This window comes from Dermacentor andersoni, chromosome 3 (genome assembly GCF_023375885.2).
Source record: "Dermacentor andersoni chromosome 3, qqDerAnde1_hic_scaffold, whole genome shotgun sequence".
NCBI classification, from domain to species: Eukaryota; Metazoa; Arthropoda; class Arachnida; order Ixodida; family Ixodidae; genus Dermacentor; species Dermacentor andersoni.
Window position 1 is genome coordinate 219,264,746 of NC_092816.1, and position 18,799 is coordinate 219,283,544.

Below are 18,799 nucleotides of genomic sequence, written 5' to 3' on the forward strand. Positions count from 1 at the left end.
GCACAGCCACTAAGCCAGTGCGCTGAATCATGGGAGTGCACACCAGACGGGTTAAAATTATTCTTGTGTCCGTCGTTACGGCGTTTCTCAAAGCTTCTGGGCTAGTTTTAACAATTAAACCAGTCATATAATTGCACAATTTTTACGTGCTGCAGGTAAATATTGTCTTGTTTGCAACATCGACGCTTCCTTACCTCGTCAGATTGCACAAGAATGCCGTTCCACCGAGGAGTCTGAGTAGCTCTGCCTACATTGCGCCCACTGACAGAAAACAAGATCCTTGGATACTGGCCTACGCGAACATCAGCGCGATCGGCTATGAAGGCGCTGCTGCGGTATTTAAAAGACACTGGACTTTCTGACAGATTGTGACTTCACTGTGTGACGCAGGATTGTACGGTGCACTGCATAACACTAGGAACGCCTTTGCGGGCTACGTGACAGTGCCCACAGAAACAGTTTGTGTTTACGTGCGTGTGTGTGTAGTTTTTTTTAATCCTTCTCTCTCTCACCTATCGCACCCCCTTGCCCCTCCCCCAGTACAGGGTAGCCAACCGGAGATAATCTCTGGTTAACCTCCCTGTCTTTCCTTTGCCTTTTTCTCTCTCTCTCTGTGCCTACATTTATTGTTATTTTCGTTATTTTCTGGTGCTATTACTGGTCAGAACGGTTCAAGACGTCTGTCGACTCGAAAAGGTACCTTTCGTATCGGAGACCGCGGCTGCTGCGCCACCCGCCGCCTCACAAGGTGCTAGAAGGAACCAAGCTGGCACCGACGAGCACCCCGCCATGACCTCCCAAGGGCTGACACCAGGTCAGAAACGCCAGCTGGTTTGTACAAGCCAGCCTGACTGCAAGCGACAAGACACTGGTGAATCTGAAGACGAGCCAACTATCATCGAGGACGACAACGTGGCGAACCCTTCAGACCTAGACATGGACGAGGGTGCTTTCCGAATTGTGCGCGATCGTAAAGACAGGGCGGAGGGCATTCCAGTGTTAATCACTGCAGCATCCGAAACAGATGATTTAAGGCAAGTAAACCCTATTGTCCTGTATTCTGAGGTTGAAACGATTCTCGGTGGAGCACCAGTGAAGAGCCACTTCACAGCACAGGGAGCATTGCTCTTAGATGTAGAGACAGAAGGACAAGTCAACGTCCTTCTAGAGACCAAATATATCGGCGGCATAGTCATATCTGCCCGTGTCCCACACAGTTATATGAAAAAAAAAGTTGGAGGACGCTTAAGCTTCGCCTTCAAGAGTGGAACGCGATAGCGTTATCGCACCCCGTTCGCACCGCCTACTCAAACGCGCTACGCCAGCCAAACGTCGCGATCGGCAGAGATAGCCGGGCCCCGACGCGCCATGAAGGCGGACGCGGTAATGGGGCGAGTGGCTCGCCACGTGTCGGGGCAGCGTCGTACATTGCGAGGAGGGGGTCTTCTGTGTTTGCAGCAAGATGGCTATGCGTGTGCGCAGAGCACACAAGAAATTTAGCGGAAACGTACTTCGCTACTCGTGAAACTGCGACGTCTGTAAGTTATATGGTCATAATTACCGATATACACCGCAGTATAACTTTCTACGGCACGTTTCTAAGGCAACACCGCATTCACTAGGGGCGATTTTGTCCCATTTCGAAGGAACGAACTGGTGGCTGAGTGGTAGCGTCTCCGTCTCACACTGCGAAGACCCTGGTTCGATTCCCACGAGCCCATATTGCAAAATGTTTTTTTTATTTATGAAGTGCCTTCTCGGATTTATCGCTCACGGCCAACGCTACTGACGCCGACGACACCGGCTTTTCTGCGACACGAGCTCCTTAACGCTGTCGTGTTAAAACACGTGTATTGTTAGAGGAGTCCCTAAATGATACTCGGATGAAGAGCTGCTCACCTACCTGAGACCTCAGGGAGTATTCCATGCAAGAAGAATCATCCGTCGGGTCGAAACCTCGTCGTCTGAATGGCAGTCAAGGCGCACTAGCTCGGTGGTTCTCACATTTGCTCCAAATTCTGAACGCCCGGACATCAACCTTGGTTTCACCAGACACGAGCTTGTCGACTACGTGGAGACACCACCACGCTGTTTTAAGTGTCAGCGCTTCGGACATATGGCTAAGTACTGTCGTGGGGAACAGAGGTGTAAGAGCTGTGGGGGACTTTAAGACGTGTGCAAGTAAAGACAACTTCGTGTGTGGAAATTGCGGCGGTGACCATCCTGCTAGCTACGGTCGATGTCCTGCGCGGACAGCTGCTCAGCGAAGAAATAAGTTGTTTGTTCTGTGTCCAAAGAGTGCAAGCACACCATCGAACACGAAGAAGACGTCCAGAGCGCCACAACTAAATGGTTTGGAAACAGAGTACGCATCTCATTTCCCGCGTCTCACACCGATAAACGAAGTTATTGAGCCAACGCAAACAGTCACAGCCGCTGAGAAACCTGTTCGAAAAGAGTCCGAAAAACGCATCTACGCGGCCGCAGTAAACCGACCTCAAGTACCACTTGGAAACAGTCAGCAGGAAAACTTCCAGCATGTGATACGCGCTTTGTTCACGGCACTACGTTTCCACGTCGCGAAGATGCCTGCTAGTTCAACGAAGGATATGCTGGAAGCAGTGCTGGCTCTTGAGTCAGTAATACTCTGCTCTACTTCCACATACCCTCAGTAGCATAATGGCAATTTCTCGCCCACTTGGTCAATTCCGTTGCCCAAAAGTGCCCTTAATAATGCAATGGAACTGCGCCGGTATTCTACAGCGTCTTTCTGAACTCAGCCTTTTCCTTCGAGACATACCTATACCAATTCTAGCCGTCTTGGAGGCCGGTCTCCCAAATGGAAGGACGATCCAAGGGTACATCAGACATGGAAATCCGAGTATACCGTCATTTGCAAATGGAAGCGCGATGATATACATCAGGCGAGAAATACCTCTCGTCACCTTACCAGTGCAAGACCTTTGTTCTACCTTCTTGGAAGTCGCCGCTGTGCAAGTGTGCCTAGGAAAACGAAAACTCAGTGTGGTGTCGATGTATGTAAGTCCGCGCAGGAAGGTCTCCGTGGAGGCGTTTATAAAGGACCTTTGCATTCGTGGCCCCTCTCCTAGAATAATCTGTGGCGACTTTACCGCACATCATTCGCTTTGGGGAGATAAGACTGCAGATTCCCGAGGCAAGGAACTTGTCGCAGCCGCGGATGCTGCTGACTTATGTATCGCGAACGATGGCAAACCAACTTTCTTCAGACCACCAGATTCATGTAGTGTCATAGACCTCGTTATACATTCTACAGACCTTGTCGTATCGTCAACAATGGCCCCAGACAGGATGGGCAGTGACCACTTTCCGATCTTCAGCAACATCACCGGATTTCACACTGCTGGGCGACAATTCAGTGCTGTGACGCGCTGGGACACATACAGAGAAGCGTTGAATGAATCCCCTGGTGCTGCGGAGCAAAAGAGTGGCTACCTCAAGTTGAAACTGCCAAATCATTTCTCTACTCCTGATTTGAAACTAAAGAACCTCTGCGCAGCGCGTAGGAGAGCGGAGCGAAAACCAATGAGAAAAACAGGAAATACATCATACAATACAAAAATACAATACATACAAAACTGAGTACAACAGGATAAACGCTGTCATTCGTCGTCACACAAAAAGGTTAAGACGAGTTCAATGGGCTGCTTTCTGTGAGAGCTTATCGGCGTTTACTCCCATGACAAAGATATAGGGAGTAATGAATAGCCTATCCGGAAAGATTCGCCTACACAGGCCATTCGAAGCACTGGCTTTAAAGCAAGGAAAAGATTTGCAAACCCTTGCAGAAGATTTTGCAGACGTATACACATCTGGCAGATCAGCTGGAGTATCGAACCCTCTGTTGTCTGAAGCATTCCATACCATGGATACGCCGTTCACCTTTCCTGAGTTGGATTTGGCGCTTTGCAAATTAAGAAGACGCTGTGCTATGGGTCCCGATTTCATTAGCAATCAGATGCTGACAAATCTGCCATATGAAAGAAAACGAGCCCTTCTGGACATATTTAATCACGTCTGGAGCACAGGAGAGATCCCAGAAGCGTGGAAGACAGCATGGGTGGTGCCAGCGCTCAAGTCCGGAAAGGATCCTGCAAACCTCACCTCATATCGGCCAGTATCGCTAACGTCATGCGTATCAAAGTTGATGGAAAGACTAATATGTACGAGGTTAACAGGGTATCTTGAGCAAGGGAATAGACTGTCATCATGTATGACCGGATTTCGTCCACGGTTGAGTGCCCAGGACAGTGTCTTGGATCTACTAAGCCATATCGAGCACCATCGCGTAGACGGCCTTTCCACACTCGCCATCTTCATGGACGCCGCCAAGGCATACGACTGTATGCTTCATACTGGCATCATCAACGGACTCCGAGCCATGGGCGTCTCGGGAAATGCTCTTCGATTCGTCCATGAATTTCTCAGTGATCGATGTGTCCAAGTTAAGCTCGGAAGTATAATGAATGAGAAGCGACGAATTTCCCTCGGCGTCCCACAAGGAAGTGTCCTATCTCCCTTGCTTTTTAATGTTGCCATGGCCAGCCTTCCAGATGCCCTGAAAGTAGGTCGGACGGCAGTTAAAATGTCCATCTACGCAGATGACATCTGGATTTGGATCTCGGGGTACCAACACAAACGTTTGGCCCGGATAGCCCAGACCGCAGTCTCCACTATCGATCGCCACTTATCGACGCTTGGCCTATCTTTATCAGCAGAAAAATCTGCCTTCATGCTTTTCCCGGGAGTGAGATGCAAGTGAACACGTCTGACGCTGAATACCAGAGGGCATTCAATTCTTCGTGCAACTCATGTTCGATTCCTGGGCGTCACCATCGACAACAAGCTACTATGGCGTGGTGCGGTCGAAAGTATTGTGGCTGCATCAGTGCAACGAGTCAACGCACTTCATCGATTTGCAGGTGTACGTCGGGGACACAATCCTATATCCATGCTTAAACTGAACGCTGCACTGATAACAAGCCGCATTCTCTATCAGCTCCCTCTGATATCACCGTCATCGAGTCAATTCGAGCGCTTGGAGGCAGTGCACAGAAAGGGACTTCGCTTGGCGATGGGAGTTCCAACGGCGGCTTCAAACAAGAAAGTCACTAATGAGGCAGAGTCTCTTTCACTCCGCCTCTTGGCATCTCGGGCCTTGCTGACGCAGCTATTAAGACTAGGCGAGTCACGCGCAGGCACGGCGCTTCTCCGGCGGCTAAAAGCAAGAACTTGCCCACATTTCCATGCGGCGCTGAACACCTTCCGATTTTTAGGACTGGAATGGCCTAAAAGAAGTCGCCTTGACCCGCCATGGTCTTTTTCGGACGTTACCTGCAGCCTCAATGTACCCCACCTACCGACGAAACGCACCATTTCAACTGCGGAAGCAAAGTTTATTGTGCTGGACCACTTGAGCACTGTGTTTCAAGGCCATCTACAAGTGTACACAGATGGTTCGGTGTGCGCACAAACAGATAGCTGTGCAGCGGCATTCTGCATACCATCCCTTCATGTGTCATGGTCTGGCCGACTGGATCGCGTAGTTTCCTCTACAACAGTAGAAAGCGCCGCAATCACCGCGGCTTTGCGGAAACTACGGGCCTTTTCTGCGCGAGATGTCGTGGTGCTGACGGATTCCAAGTCAGCATTACAGAGATTACATCGGGGCCTACCTCTAGATAAATTTACAAGGCAGTCTCTGGCACTGATTGACGACCTAACGAGCAAAGGATTTAACATAAGGTTTCAGTGGATTCCATCACACGTAGGAATTGATGGAAACGAGGAAGCTGACGCCAAGGAGAGATTTTTAGCTGGGTGTAACTCCCACAGATCATATTTGCCTGTTATCTCATTCTGTGTGAATATTCTGTCTTTCCAAATGGAGTTTTTTCTTTTGTTTTGGGTATTTCCTAAACCTCTATTTCTTTTTCTATTGTGAAAGTTACTGGCGGAATGTTAGATAATATATTTAATGAATTATTTGATGCGGTTCTGCAGGCTAGGGTCGTTATAGTGAGGGGAATTCACTGCACTGATTTTACATCTTGTTTATTATTGTTTTTTGACTTTACCAAACTGAACTAGCATACACTATCATCCTTTCTATGCATTTAATGTATATTTTCTTTAGTTGTGATTGCTGTATAACTTTTCGCTTTCCTGTAGATTTACTTAGCTGGTGTGTTAGATGTGTCACTTTATTTTTGATATTAATACGATATCATAGCGCTTGGCGCGAGCGAGTGTCGGCCTGGATGCCTGGCTCCAGTGTAAATAGCCTGTAAATAGCCTCTTCTGTCTGTGTCTTTCCACACGCAACAATATATTCTAAGTGAGGAAGGAAAGAAAGCTTTGCGTCGAAGATTACGCCTAATATTTTAATTTCCTTTATATTTTTAGCCCTTTTTCCACTTATTTTTATCTGTGTGGGATGACTATCGTATTGCTCGCCTATTATAATGCAAGTGTGATTTGACAGCATTGAATTCCACTCTCATTTGATTTGCCCATTTGTCTATAGTGTGTGTTATTTTAGTTGCCTATTGCTCTATTTAATTGCTCGATTTGCCTTTAACTACAACTGAAAGGTCATCAGCAAATGCTGAACTGTATGTGCCCTCTGCGAGTTTAATATTTAGTAATTTTGCCGTGATCAATTTCCAGAGCAAATGTCTCAATGGTGAACCTTTTGGAGATCCCATTGAAAGTGTTCTACGTATTTTAATATTATTGTCAGGTGGCAGTGACGGTTAAGACGGCAGCAAAACTGTGGTTAACGAAACGAGCGTTTTATTGGGCGAACTTGTTCCCTCAAAAACAGGCTACACTCGAAGAACAACGCTAGCGGCGAACACACTCGGCGATCGTCGAAAAGCTGATCTGCGGGTCAAGCGCGTCGGCTTTTATACAGCAGTCGTCGAACGTTCCAGAATAGTCGTTGGGACCCACGTGCATTCCACAAAGTTCTACACCATTCACGTCAGGCGATGAAATCAGATAACACAAGGTTCGGCGACAATAGACAGCGAATAGAAGCATCGATAACCTTACAGAAACTTCGGATACATGCAGGCGCATCCCGCGCTATGCGATAAAATTTGTTAAGCGGCGAAACGTGGTCGCCCGATAAAGATAAGTACACGAGTCAATACCCCCCTCTTAAAAAGCATCGACCCGATGCTGCAAACAAATGAAAGTAATAAAAAAAAGCACTCGTAGCAAAGAAAACCACAAAATAAGGAAGCTCGTCAGCGTCCGTAAAAGGGTTTAAGGCGCACCACGTGAACCACTTCAGATCGTGCGCGGCGCCGCTGTGAATGCGAAATGCCGTCTGGCACGACCTCATAGTCCAGTGCGCCAATACGTCGGATGACCTTGTAGGGTCCGAAATAGCGTCGCAGTAGTTTTTCACTGAGTCCTCGTCGGCGTATCGGGGTCCACACCCAAACACGGTCGCCGAGCTGGTACTCGACGAAGCGTCGCTGGAGGTTGTAGTGTCGGCTGTCGCTACGCTGCTGGTTCTTGATCTGTAGGCGGGCGAGCTGTCGAGCTTCTTCGTAGCGCTGGAGATAGGTAGCGACATCAAGATTCTCCTCGTCAGTAACGTGCCGCAGCATTACGTCGAGCTTCGTCGTCGGGTTCCTGCCGTAAACCAGCTTAAACGGCGTGATCTGTGTTGTTTCGTGCACCGCCGTGTTGTAAGCGAATGTTACGTACGGCAGAACGGCATCCCAGCTCTTGTAATCGACGCCGACGTATATTGTTAGCATGTCGGCGAGGGTCTTATTCAGACGCTGCATAAGACCATTCGTCTGTGGGTGGTAGGCCGTTGTTCTCCTGTACCTTGTCTGACTGTATTGCAGAATAGCTTGGGTGAGTTCCACTGTAGAGGCCGTTCCTCTGTCGGCGATGCGGACTTCTGGGGCGCCATGTCTCAGCAGGATGTTTTCGACAAAGAATTTCGCCACTTCGGCGGCGCTACCTTTCGGCAGTGCTTTAGTTTCAGCAAAGCGGCTGAGGCAGTCCGTCCCCACGACGATCCACTTATTTCCGGTTGTTGACGTCGGAAAGGGTCCCAACAAGTCCATCCCGATCTGCTGGAGTGGTCGGCAGGGAGACTCGATTGGCTGTAGTAATCCCGCTGGCCTTGTCGGTGGTGTCTTGCGTCGCTGAATGTCTCGGCATGTTCTGGCATAACGGGCGACATCGGCGGTCAGGCGCAGCCAATAATACCTTTCCTGTATCCTCGATAGTGTCCGGGAAAATCGGAGGTGTCCAGCGGTAGCATCGTCATGCAGGTCGCGCAATACTTCTGGACGCAGTCCTGACGGGACAACAAGAAGGTAGTTGGCACGCACTGGTGAGTTCTTCTTTACGAGTAGGTTGTTTTGAAGCGAGAACGAAGACAATCCTCGCTTAAATGCCCTAGGGACAACGTCGGTGTGCCCTTCCATATACTCGACGAGGTTTTTCAACTGCGAGTCTGCTCGCTGCTGTTCAGCGAAGTCTTCTGCGCTTAAAATGCCAAGGAAGGCGTCATCATCTTCGTCATCTTGCGGCGGCGAGTGAATGGGTTGCAATGTGGGCTTGTTGGTAATGCATCTTCAAGGAGAGTACGGTAGCGCGATTCAAAGACGGGAGAAAATAAGACACAAAGGGAAACACACAGCGCTGTGTGTGTCCCTTTGTGTGTTCTTTTGTTCCGTCTTTGAATCGCGCTACCGTACTCCCCTTGAAGAGTCAATGGGGGCGCGTGATAGGCAATCGGCATCAGAGTGTTTTCGTCCGGACTTATAGGTTACAGTGATATCATATTCTTGCACTCTTTAGGCTCCACCGCGCCAGCCGTCCTGAAGGATCCTTTAAATTCGCTAGCCAACACAAGGCTGAAATGAATTCGTTCCAACTTTTGTCTTTTGCATTACTAAGCATACCATTGTAAGTATCATGTTCTTTGTAGTATTCCTTTTTATATATTTCTCGAATGTCTCCCGTTGCCTTCTGATATCGCCTCCTCAATGCTCGAACTCGTTTTCTTTCTATTTCTAGATCTACTGTCCACCAAGAGTTTGTTTTATTTGATGGTGGTTTTACCTTCTTTGTGTACTTTCTTTCCAGCTTCTCTAGCTTATTGTAAAATATTGCCAAGTTATGTTCTTTATCTTCTATAGTGTTGAACTGGTCGCTATTTTAGGCAAACCAAGAATCTTCCAACATTGTTTCGTAAACCTTTCTCCTACCTTTAAGTGTTGTGCCGTATTTATCCGGCTCTTTTATATTTCCTATTTGTATTTTTATGTACCTATGGTCGCTATTATTAAAGTCCTTAAGAACTTCCCATGTTGTAGTTCCTGAGACAAATGCTGAATTGCTTATTGTTAAATCTATCCAGCCTTTAGCTCTGGAAGTTTTAAATCTAAGGGGCGAGTTTTTTTCATTTAGTATAGCTAGGGTATGTCTTACGACTAAATCTAGTATATTTTCTTTTTCATCGTTTGTTTTGCTTCCCCAAATTTTATTTTGGCATTAAAGTCCCCTGATATAATTATTTTATTGAATTTGACCGCTTAAAGTATGTTCTCTAGCCTGTTTATATGTCTAACCGTATTGTCATGTGGTGGACACTAACAATTAACTAGTACAAATTCTTCCGTATCTATCTGCATTCTTATCACTAGTATAGTATCCTCTACTATTATTGGGAAGCTTGAGATTTTGTCATTGTGGATAATGGTTGCAACTTTAGGATTAATTACATATGCAATGACCGGATGTTTGATTGGGAACCCAATGATTTTATGTTTCAACGCGTAAGGTTCTTGAATGACCAAAATATCGTGTTTATTTTCTTCTTGGTAGTTCTTTAAAGATTCGGTGGCTTTGTATGCTCGTACAAGGTTAATTTGTATGATGTCAATTGTTTGGTGATTCTGGATATCTTGTGTTGAACTGTTTAGCCTGTTAGCCATGGTTACTTCACTACGCTTTACCTCAAGCGCGACAGAAGTAGACTTTTTTCAGTTTGTACCCTGTCCACGTACGTGGGACACTGCCATGCCATCATGGAATGCTCTGCGTCATCCAAACCTTCCAGCGAGCATATTCTACAGTGCGAGTCTGCTTCGCAGTCTTGTTGATGATGACCATTCCTTCCACAATTTGCACAGTGCAGTGTTCCATCGCAGTCAAATGTCGTGTATCCATATGAGGCGCACTTAGTACAAGGTGGAAGAAAGATATGGTCAAACACCGCGCATCTTGTCCACCCCACGTTCAAGATTTTTCTTGGGCCCAATGCCTCTACTCCTTTACGGTGTAGACCAAGGATGACTGTCTTGCCGTTCTTGCCTTTCCATGTTTTCTTTACAGTCATGTCCTTTGCAGAGCAATTCAGGTGATTCTCAGCGATGATCCTCTCAGGGAGGCTTTCTGTGTCAATTTCCTCCTCATCTCCAATCACCTTGACATGTGGCCTGTTTTCTTTTGGCTGCTTCACTCTTAGTGGTCTCAAGTCCTTGTCTTTCTCAAAGATTCGCATCAATTTGCCTGATTCTTCTTTAGATGACGTGTCATGATAATTCCTTCCCTTCCTGGTCGTACTGTGGCATCTTCTATTCCTGTCTGAAGGGGGTCAACATTTTTCTTGATTAGCTCCGCCATTTCTTTCTTCTGTAAAGAGTCGGAGCTAACTATAACTGCGTATGTTGGCTTTGGATTTCCTTGGGTCGATATTGCTTCTCTCTGACCCTAACTTGTGGAGTCTTTTTTCACTGTTGTACTTTGTTCAAGTTCAACTTTCCTCTTCTGAAGTTCTTCTATTCTTCCTTTTTGGAATGCGAGTTCTTGTGCTTGTTCCATAGTGAGGTTTTTGAATCTCGACTGCTCGGTCAAGATAGCCTCGATTTGATACGCAACCTCTTCATCTCCACTTCTAGGGTTGGAGATCTTGATCAAAACCTTCATGGTAGCATTGTCGGTTTTCGTAAGCCTTGCAAGGGCTGAGGTCTTTTCTGACTTGGCAGTTTGCGAGTTGATGGAAACTATCTCTTCTTCTGAGTGTTCCAGTTTATCTTCTTGGGTGCCACCCCTTTTTCCTTGTGGTGGCCTTTGGGATTCCTCACTATCAGAGAATTCCTTCTCTGTTGATGCTTCTGACTTCGTCCCCCTCTTCTCCTCGATTGCTTCACACCTTCCAGTTTCGTTTTCTTGGTCTCCCTCAAAAACTGTAGACGTTGACCCCATGTTGGGTTTGTTTGATTCCTCCTGCCTTGTCGCTTTTAGTTCTCTGTCTTTTTTGATAGCTACTTTTCCTTTTTCGTTTTGTTCACCTTGGTTTTCTGTGAAGGTTCATTCTGGCTTGAGTGCATGAGTGCCACCCCGGCATGAGTGCCACCACTCAATGCTGGGGATCGTTGACACTTCGGCAAGGGTCCGAGCACTGTCATCCTACCCAAGTAGCCTGCTCTTTGTAGAGCAGGCTATCCCCCTTGTAGAGGCCAGTTGCATTCTTGTTTTCTTCTTTGCTTCTGTTCATTCTTGCTGCTTTTCAGTTCTTTGCTGTTTTTTTCCGTTAGTTTCGTCCCTTCAAGATTTTTGTGGACAAAGTCAGCTGTGTTACCCACCGTGGGCGAAATGTGGCAGCAAATGTCTCAATGGGACGTCTGAGGCGTCCAGTGGCCTCAGGAAAGCGCTAGCAGCGTTTTCGCCAAAAAAAGGACCACTACCGCCAGTTTTAGCACAACTCGGCCAACTAAGATGGCAACTATATGCCGCAGGCTTTCAACCTCGGCGTACCAGAGTTCTGTTTTCAATGATTCGCTAATATGAGGATCCGGCGGTTTTTTCTACGACTATGTCCACATATTTATGAATCAACGGACACCAGAATTATTGCTGTTGGTCAAAAATTAGCCAAGTTACAGGTGCTTTTGCCCGACAAGAGGGGAAATCCAAGATGGCGGCGCCCTGTGTTGGCGGGAACGCGATGTTTTTTTGTCACATATTTCTCGTTTTCTCGCGTTGATCCTGCGGTTTCAAGGATGAAATTGGCTACTAGGCTTGTAAGTGATTCTGAAGGAATCTTTGGTTGCAATTTTCACCTTCTTTTGAAGTAGTTATGAGCGAAACTGTTTCTGGAGTGGATAATGGCCGCCCCCGCGGCTTGTTTACATCATAAAAATTGAGTTTTCAGCTATTTCTCGGCTGATTTCTGTGCGGTTTTCGCAAACAGCACGTGCCCGAAGACTTTAAAGTAGAGGAGTAGAAAAGTTGCAGGCTGCACTCACTCATAGCTTGCTGTGAGGTAGAAAAAACTCGAACCAGTGCCCGGAGACGTTGGAGCCGACGTTCATGATACCTGATAGGGACCGTGTTACTTGGAAAGCAGCTTTGAGGAAAGGCCTGGAGGAGTAGAGGGCACCCATAACCAGACTAGCAAGCCAGGAGCAAAGGACGCAGCAGTAATGGATGCATAGTGGTGATGCTTTTGGCGCTACTGGTCCTGGGATATGAACGAACGAGCGAGCTGGTGACATTCTTCAGCGAATGCAGCCGCACGGGATACAGTCGTCGACTCCGTAGCATCTGTTCGGTAGAGTAGAATCGTATCCATAGTGTATGAAGGTTCGTGTCCGTAAAGTAGAAGAAAACGGGAGAACCCAGTGGTGCTTTTCGAAGCAGTATTGTAAGCGTAGGTGACGAAAGGAGGGCAGAATGCGATGCAAATTCGTGTGGTCAGATGAAACATAGATAGGTAACATGTCGCCAAGGGTGTGGTTAAAACGCTCTGTCATCCCATTAGTTTCAGGATGATATGCCATGGTAGGGCGGTGAATGATGCGACACTGCTTTAGCAATGCTGAGATGACGTCGGAGAGATAAACGCGACCGCGGTCACTCAGTAATTTTCGAAATACTCCATGGCGTAAAATCAGGCTTTGAAGGATAAAACTGGCGACGTTTTTTGCTGTGGGAGATAACATGGCTGAAGTTTAAGCGTACCGCGTGAGGTGGTCGATTGCAACAATAGAGTGTGTTAGTTGAGCGTCTTTACGGTACGCTCCGCTCCGAGCTGCCCCGCTAAGCCACAGCGGAGCGGCGGGCGATTTTCACGTTTTAGTTATACGTTTAGCGTAGCGGAGCGGACCTTTCGTAGTTGCAGCGCCCCCTGTCTAAATTCAGGGTAATGAAAGAAAATAAAAACACTTTATGATCACTCTTATACAGTAAAACGTATATATGTATATATATAACTTATTTCTCCATGAAGTATCTAGACGTGCGCTTGTAATGCGTTACCGGTCCGTTTTATCCAATGAAAAATAAAGCGCCGCTTTGGGAAACGCCACGTGTTAGCCAGCGCGCTTGCTTTCTGCATCCAGTACAATCCGTTCTGACGCCAACGCTAGCCAAAGTGCTGCGCGGCACGCTCCGCTCAGGCAGCTTCTAAGCGGACCGTGTTCCTCGCTCCGCTATCCCGCTTACGGCTAAGCGGATGGCGCATGCGCATTCGCGCTTCCGCTCCGCTCAACTGCTTAGCGGAGCGTAAACACGCTCAACTAAAACACTCTAATAACCCAGCGGTTGCCGCTTGGAGTGTTCGGAAGCGGACCGTATAGCTCAATGCTGGCGCGGTCGAACGTTCGCGCGCGACATGGTAAATGCTGCAAGGGGCCGGCGGCATGTTGAGGTGGCGCCCTGCGTTGTTGACACATGAGGCATGAGAGGGCAAATTGGCAAACGAAACGGTACAGACCACGCCTGTAGTACCCAAGCTAGAGGCGAGAGTATGTCTTTAAATACATCTCGCGTGGCCGCATTCTGGATCGCCGTGAAAAGTGGCGCAGATGTCGGAGCGGAGGTGTCGCGTTCATGGAGCAACTACTGGCGGCCGTTCAAGTTGTAGACGGGGGGGGGGGGGGGGGGGGGGGTACATCAGATTATCCCGAATGATGAAGTGCGCGGCTTCGTGAGGGAGCGTCCGAGAGATCGGCACTGGCGAGTGACTGCTAGACAGGAAGTCTAGAAGCGAAGAGATCCATGCGTCGTTGCGGTGCTTTAATGGCATGTCGGAAGCGTTGAGTGCGAAGGCACCGCAGATGGAAATAGACGAGTGGACAGGAATGTGTCTAAATAATATCGACCGGAGCGATAAACAACGCGGATGTCGTATTTTTGTAGGCACAATACGCATCGAGCGACCCGACCAACTGGACCTTTGAGTGAAAATAACCAACATATAGCATGATGGTCCGTTACGATGTCAAATGGACGGACATACACATCAAGACGAAATTTTCCGATAGCCCAAATAATGACCAGACATTGCTTCGCAGTAACCGAGTAGTTCGCCTCAGCTTTCGTAATGGTGCGGCAGGAATACGCGACGACATACTCTTCGAAGGCATCTTAGCGTTGTGCAAGAACAGCGCCGAATCTGACGCAACTAGCGTCCGCGCGGATCTCAGTTTCAGCAGAGGGATTGAAGTGCCGCAGTACTGGAGGCGAGGTGAGAACGCGTCGCAGTTCTTGGAATGCGTGGTCGCACGTCGGGGACCAGGCAATAGGTCAGAACTGGCGGAGAGAAGCTGAGTCAGGGGGGCCATGATAGAGGCAAGGTTACGGATGAATCATCGGATTATGTGCATAGGCCGAGGAAGCTGCGAAGCTCATTCATGGTAGTAAGTTTGGGAAACTCAGATACAGCGCTAACTTTTGTAGGGTCCGGGAAGATACCGTCTTTTGAAACCACATGGCCGAGAATAGTAAGCGTGCTAGTGCGTAAGTGGCATTTCTAAAAATTTAGTTGCAGCCCTGCAGTGGAGAGGCACGTAAGGACTCGCTCGAGGTTGATGAGGTGTGACGCAAAGTCAGTGGAAAAGAACCACAATGCTGTCTAAATAACAGAGGCACGAGTTCTACTTCAGCGTTAGCAGAATGACGTCCATTATTCGTTCGAAATTGGCGGGCGCATAGTAAAGGCCGAACGGCATGACAGTGAATTCATATAGCTTATCAGGTGTTGGAAAGGCTGTCTTTTGGCGATCGGCCTCTGCCAGTGGAACTATCATGTACCCGGAGGGCAGATCCAGCGTGGAAAAAAATTATTCTCCCTGTAGACTGTCCAAGGCTTCGTCGGCGCGCGGCAGATGACGTACATCTTTACGCATTATTCCGCTAAGGCGTTGATATTGAACGCAGAACCGTATGGAGCCGTCTTCTTTAACGAGGACAACCGGAGATTCCCAAGGACTGTTAGCAGGGTGGATTATGCCACGCTCTAGCATGTCGTCAACCTGCTGGTCGATGATCCGGCGTTCAGCGGCCGACTCATGATACGGGCGCTGATATGGTGAACGGCTGCGGAAGCTCGGCCCAAGGATGGTTGGTGAATGTCAAATGAGGCATGAAAACGCTGGAGTGCTTGCTTGATAATTTGTGTGCTGCGCAGGTGTGATTTCTGCGTCGTCGGTACAAGCGAAGACTTCTACAGGGGCATTTGTCGTGAGGGGAGGAGTGACGGCACAAATCGGAAGTGATGCCGTGTTACCAAACAAGGCAGCCGGAAGAACGCAATCGAAAGCTTCGGAGGTCCCCAGGCACTCGCTGCAGAGTAGGGATGCTAGACAGGCGGACGGATTGCACACGTAAGGGCAGGAGAGCCGTCGCAAAAAGTGACGACAGCAAACGGAAGCAGAAAGTTCCGGCGTCGCGCACAAGTGGCCAACGGCGTAAACAGAACAGATGAGTTTGCAGCAGGATAACATGACACAGGGACCAGAGGGGCGGAGAAAGGTGCGTTGTCGATGCCAGACGCGGCGACAACTTTATGAGAATGCTGGCCGTCAGCGTCAAAGCACGGAGCTGATAGCGTAAGTTCAGCACGAGCGCAGTCGACAAGAGCTAGATTGACTGATAGAAAATTCCATCCAAAGATAACGTCGTGCGAAGAAAAAGATATGTACGGCAAAATCTATAATATACATAGCACTTTAAATGACGACCCCGGCTGTGGATGATGCTGACGGCGACGCAAAGTCGGCGTACACAGAGAAAGACAAGTCAGTGGAGTGGTCATTTTGTTCAAATCGGGGCAAACCTTCTTGCTAATACTAGAAATGGCGGCTCTGGTATCAACAGGCGCGTGTACGGTGACGCTGTCAACGGACAGTTAAATTTCGTTCGCTGGGAAAGAATGAGGCTTTGAATTGTTCGTCGTAAACGGGCAGTTCTTGCCACTGGAACTGCGACAGTTAGTTTAGCTCTCAGGCTGGGCTGGGTCGGCGAACCTTTGGGGAAATGGATCGGCGACGGCGGGAAGGCGACCGGCGGGAAGCGAAGGGGTGGCGACTGTAAGAATAGCCCGGAGGAAGATTGTACGAGTCATGACGCGGAAGTCGAACAGGCATGTAGGTAAACGGAACCTGCGATGGTGACAGAATCGTGCTACGTGGCCTGGCAAACGGCATGAATAGCATACTGACCTGTTATTACACTCTAAAAACAGTTTGCACCCTTTGGGGTGTATATTTGTCCCACAACAATAATCTTCATCTGCCTTGCTTGCGTTTCCTTTCTTGAAAACTCGGCGCTCGCTACTTTCCTGTCGACAATGCTGCGTCACACTGATAACGTGCGTGCCGTTCGTGACTGGGAAGTACCGGGCTCGCAGCCTGAAAGAAAGGAAACGCGGGCAAGACAGATGACGATTACTGTTGTGGGACAAATATACACCCCAAAGGGTGCAACTCTTTTTAGAATGTAGGTGTTGGCCACGGATTGACAGGGGCTCCAGCAGCCGAGTAAGGGCCGGGAATCGGACGTGAAGGTGGCGGCTGCGTATGGAAGGTGCCGGTGGTCCGGTAGGCGTAAGAAGCCGCATGAGCATATGGCTGGGCGACAGCGTTAGCGTGAGTTAGCGGTACAGCAACTGGCGGCGGAGGAGGGGAAGGTGGCAGCACCGCGGCAACTTGCGTCTGAATTAGGTGACCAAGCGAAGGAGCCAAAGTTATCGACGGCTCGGGTGTGCTAATCACCACAGAAAGTTGGCGTGCGCGATTTCCTGGGGCATGAACTGCTTTATCTGCGGCGTTAAAGCGGAAATGTAGATAGCGTCGTGGCCGAAATCCAAAGGAGATAGATCCACGGTGTGTTGCTGAGCAGCATGTGTTCAGGCACGCTGATTGCTCAGATCGTCGTACTGCTGACAGAGCTGTATGATCTCGGTAATCGTCTGCGGACACTTTGCGACGAGCATCTGAAAAGCGTGGTCATCGATGCCTTTCATGACGAGGTTGATCTTGTGAGATTCGTCCATAGCTGAGTTGACGTACTTGCAGAGCGAGAGAACGCCTTCGATGTAACTGGTGAAATTCTCGTATTAGCTCGACCATCTAAGCGCTTCACTGCATGAAGCCAAGGGATGGCGGGACGGCGGAAGACCTCTGTCAAAGTTGTGAAAGCCGACCAGTTGGTAAGATGGGATTCAAGATTGCGGAACCATAGGTTTGCCACGTCCGTGAAATAAAATATCAACTTAGTGAGGTTGGCGTTGTCGTCCCACGCTTAATATGCCTATGTGTAACTTTTGAACAGTGCATGTTGTGGACTGCGCATGTTGAACCATTGCTTTCCAGTACATCCAGAATCCCGGGCATCGTGTCGGGGTGCGTTTTTCATTACCAAAACTGTTAAACTTCTCAACTATAACTCATATAAACTACTGCCAACCTAATTAGGGCACGAAGACTTTGACAAATATCTGTAGAAGCACATAATACAGAAAAACATATTATTCGTGCTATTACAAATATTCCCGATGGCTGTCACGTTGCACCACTTTTTCCTGAAATTTATCTAATTACTGCACTAGATTATTATCGCACAATTCTTACTAGGCGGGGCCACGCAGGCCTTAAGAGTGATAAATGTGTAATTACCGTTTCTAGACTAAACCAGATGACATTTATTTCACTCGTTCAAGCGTGGGATATACGAAGCACGTACACAATACGGGAAAGAAATGCTGCGATTTCTTTTGCGCTTTCTATTAAATCCACTGACCCGCCGGATTGCTTAGTGGCTATCCCAGACGGCACACTTTCGTCCATAGAACATCCAAGGGACATTTCTTTCTGGACATCCGGATGTCCTGCGGACATCCATTTACCTCCACGATACATCTGAAGGACATCCAGTGGACCACCCGTAGCTAGACCTTTTAACATACATAGACAGGTCCCTGGGACATCCAAAGACGGATATTCGGATATTTATTGCAGAAAGCTTGCGGACCTAAATTTAGGCACTAATCACTTTTTACATGCTTTTCACTCTTAAAATCATGCAAGCATAGCTGAAAACTAAGAATTCCATGACCTACACGGAGGTTTTAATACCTTTATTTCAGAAATGTAAGCACGAAGGTACAAAATATATAGATCTTCAAAACATAGCAGCAAACTCGCTGTAGTACAACACACAGTTGGTACATTAAATAATGTAACTAGACTATCACACTTTAAACAATGCCATAATGTAAAATATCAATCTTTGAAATAGCGCAGCAAACTCGCAGTAGTAAAACACCCACTTGGTACATGAAATGATGTAACTAGACTACCACACTTTCAATGCCATATTGTAAAATATACATCTTCCAAATAGCGCAGCAAACTCACAGTAGTAAAACACCCGCTCGGTACATGAGATAATGTAACTAGACTGGCGCTCTTTAAACAGTGCCATAATGTAAAAT